Raw genomic sequence first — 4,325 nt, 5'->3', positions numbered from 1 at the left:
GGCCAAAGGGGGAAATGCATTTTGGATTCAAGAGTTATTTATCCTCGATGAAGCTATTTATCTGGCTCATCCTGCTGGCAGTCAACTTGGGAATAAGTTCTGATAGTTTAATATATGTTCTAAAAGTTTCCAACCCGGGAAGATGGACCGCCTGTAGACAGTAAGCGGCAACGCTCCACCTCTGCAGTGATAATGCCTGTGGATTTCTGATGCTGGCAAGCCAAGTCCAGCAGGCTGACCTCCACACAACCACAGAGGAGAGCGGGGAGGTACCTTGAGACCACGACAAGGCACCCCTGAGGGTGATACTTCAGCAAACTCAGGCGGTAGGCAGTAGAGACTCAGCACAGGAAGAAGGCTCTGGGGCAGAAGGCCAGTGTTTGGAAGACTGAAGAAGTAAGCTGTGTCCTGTCTCAGGAAAGGGCAGGTGAACGAGGCTCCATAGAAATAGGGAAACAGGATTCTGCTTCCGGGTGGCACTGTTATGGACGCCGGGGCTAGCCAGCCTGTTCTGTGTTTTAATCTTTGCCATTTGACACAAGCCAGGATCATGTGAGAAGAGGGAAACTCAGTTGAGAAAATGCACCCATCAGGTTGGTCTGGAGGGCATTTTCTTTTTTCTTTTTAAAATTATCATTCTTTAATCTTTTTTTTTTATAGTCCAGCCATTATCCCCCTCTTGGTTTGCCCTCCAACAGTTCCTCATCCCATTCCTTCTTCCTCTTCCCTTCTCCCTCTCCCCCATCTCCAAGAGGATGCCCCCACACCACCAGACCTCCCAACTCCCTGGGGCCTCAAGTCTCTTGAGGTTAGGTGCATCTTCTCTCACTGAGGCCAGACCAGGCAGTCCTCTGCTGTATACATGTCTGGGGCCTCATATCAGCTGGTGTATGCTGCCTGGTTAGTGGCTTAGTGTCTGAGAGATCTTGGGGATCCAGGTTAATTAAGACTTCTGGTTTTCCTATGGGGTTGCCCGCCTCCTCAGCTTTTTCCAGCTTTTCCCTAATTCAACCACAGGAGTCCCTGGGCTTCTGTCCATTGGTTAGGTGCAAGTATCTGCATCTGACTCTTTCAGCTGCTTGTTGGGCATCTCAGAGGACAGCCATGCTAGGCCCCTGTCTGTAAGCACACCATAGCATCAGTAATAGCATCAGGCCTTGGAGCCTCTCCTTGAGCCGGCATCCACCGCATTCATGGAGGTGCCTAGAGACAGTGACAGAATATGTGGTAAGCTCTGAGAAAAGAGGGAACAAGGGTATGCAGCCCGTGCATCACCACAGCTTGGGGAGGCAGTTATATTATCGCATTGTTTTGTTGTTTGAGGACTCATGATTCTGGGTGGTTAACTTAGAGCTGGTTAGGGTATAAAACATAAGAAGAGACTAGGAAGGAATCTTGGGGTGCTCCTGTGGGGCTTGGCTGTGTCAAGTGTAGCTTATTTTCCTTGGGCTTTGGTTCCTGTTTGGGTGGGGAGGCCATTATATCTCTTTAGGACTGATATGCAGTAGAATCATCTCACAGATCCTAATCTGGGCCAGTCAGTAATTGATGCAGCAGGAGAGCCCAGCCAACTGTTGGTGGTGCCATCCCTGGGCAGGTGGTCATAGGCTTCATAAGAAAGCAGTCTGAACAGACCATGGAACAAGCTAGTGAGCAGCACTACTGCAAGGTCTCCACTTCAAGTCCCTAGTTCTAGGTTCCTGCTCTGAGCTCCTTCCCTGGCTTCAACCTGCAAATGGACTGACTCTTAACTGGTAAGATATAACCACCTCTTTCTTTCCCACGTTGCTTTTGATTGTGGTGTTTATTGAAGCAGAGCAAGCAAACTAAGACACTAAGAATTAAATCATTTTTTAAAAAATTATTTTCTTTTGTGTGTATGTATATGTGGGGTGGAGGGAAGATAGAGAGAGGCACATGTACCATGGTGTATATGTGGAGGTCAGAGGACAGCTTGTGGGAGTTTGTCCTCTCCTTCCTCCATGTGGGTCCCAGGGATTGAAGTTAGACCCTCAGGCTTAGCATCAAGGGCCTCTAACCACTTAGCCATCTTACCAGCCTGGGTTTGAGTCCAGACACTGCCATTCAATAGTCGCCTACTTAACTTTGTAAAAGTTACTGGACTGTTTGGAGCCCACCTCTATTCTGCTGAGCAGGGTGTTTGCAGAATGGGCCGCACTGGCTTATTCTCAAACTTTAACATGATAGTCCAGGGTGAAAGATGGGACTCAGTATCTAGCATTCATATAAATCTTGTAACCATGTCTGGAGGCATCAGTGGATACTTGGTAAACACCTGAGTGTTAAGTTGGACCAGGTTGGATGACAAAGGTGATCTTCCTGCAGGCTCCTCTTTCCCTGCATGGGCATTAGACTGGTCTCTGGGCATGGGGAGTCCTTCGTCTATGGTACCACCACATCACCCAACTGGCAGTTGTCTTGAGAATCAGTTCAGGTGGCTCAGTGTGTGAAAAGGGATTCTAATGGGGAAGATAGACTTGGTGTGTATGGTTAGTTGCAAGGTTCACCTTTGTAGTGACAATGTAGATGAGTGTCCAGTGCTGGTAATAAAGTACAGCAAGCTGACCTCCACAGACATTCATGGAGGTGTCTAGGGACAGTGACAGAATATATGGTAAACTCTGAGAAAAGAGGGAGCAAGGGTGTACAGCTCATGCATTGCCACAGCTGGGGGGAGGCAATTATGTTATCACATTGTTTTGTTGTTTGAGGGCTCATGCTTCTGGGTGGTTAACTTAGAGTTGGTTAGGGTATGGAACACAGGAAGAGACTAAGAAGGAATCTTGGGATGCTCCTATGGGGCTTGGCTGTGTCAAGTGTAGCTTATTTTCCTTGGACTTTGGTTCCTGTTTGAGTGGGGAGGGCATTGTCTATCTTTAGGACTGACATGCAGTAGCAGCGTGTCATAGACTCCAACTTCACTACTGTGACTTTATGCCATGGGCTAGAGTGACGCAGGCATCTGATCATGTCCCGTGAGCACCTTTCTGGGGGAAGGAGATAGTGATGCCCATTGTCCAACTATCTTCTTGCTGAAGACCAGCCTCAGTTGTTTTGAGGGTCTGGAGAACGGGGAAGATTAGATCGGTGTAAAATCAGAGTCTCAAGCAGGGATGCAGGTGGAAGCTGACAGGCAACTCGTTCTGAAGTGATGCTCAGAGTCAGCTTTCAGGTTCGCTCTCCTTGTTTTCTCTGAGTTCATCTTAGCCTTGTATTGGTGACACACTTCCTTGTACATGACCGAATACGTGATCAAACACCTTTTCATTATTTTCCTCAAACCCATTATTTTTCTCTAAACCCCCCGTATAACTATGACCAGAAAGCACAGTGTACACATAAAATCACAATTCAGTGCCTCAAAAGCAAGTTATATATTAACTTTTAACTCTCGGGAAAATCTCCACATCACAGGTCATCTGGGCATAAATTTGTAGTTATAGTATTAGCCTGAGAACAGAAAGTGCTAGCAGGTCGGAATAATGTTAATATTTTTAGCATCTAAATTTGCAGGACCTCTTCCTCCGCTTTATTGGACTCAACCGAGTATCTACTTCTACAGTGCTTTTCAAACTCTTTTCCATATGCAATATTAATTCTTCTTTCAGCTTCCCTCAGGGCTCCTTTACTAGCCTGAATTTTATTTCTTATCATTTGTACCCTAGTTTCCTTAGGCACACAATGCCAAGAGGTCAAATCAAGTATGTTCCAATCTTTCCAGAAAAGTCAGTTCACTAATCCAATGGCCTCCTCATGGGGTCTAAACTCTTTAACCATCCTTTCATATTTTTTATTATATGTATGTCTTCCAATTTTCCCCAATAATATTTCTGGATCAAGCTTTCCATTATTAGAGAGCTTTCATGGGGCCTCTCACCATTGCTCACTAATCCTGTAGACCCAGCTATATCTACCTCTATCTTGTCCCTTGTATTTTCTATGGCCATCCCTGTTCTTAGTGACCCAGGCCCTGTGTTCTTTTTCCTTGGGGTCTCCACATCTCTTAACTACAAAAACTTCAAGTTTCTCAAAACCATTTCCTGGTGAATCTAATCATCATGAGTTGGCTAGAATTTCTCAGAGAATAATTAAGGCCGTCAACCCCCACATCCAGAACCCCTTGTCCTGTTACACTTGGGATGACTACTTGAATGCCCAGGGCGAGAGAACAAACTGTTCCTACTAGACATCAGAGCAATTTTCTTCTCTAGTAATGCCCTCAATCCCTTTCCCAGAATTTTTTTTTTTTACCAGAGTTATATGTGAGAACAAATATAGTATAGAAAAAGGCAAGACAGGCAAGC

Source organism: Mastomys coucha, unplaced genomic scaffold (genome assembly GCF_008632895.1).
Source record: "Mastomys coucha isolate ucsf_1 unplaced genomic scaffold, UCSF_Mcou_1 pScaffold1, whole genome shotgun sequence".
NCBI lineage: Eukaryota > Metazoa > Chordata > Mammalia > Rodentia > Muridae > Mastomys > Mastomys coucha.
The sequence above is the reverse complement of the archived record's forward strand: the minus strand, read 5'-3'. Positions refer to the sequence as shown.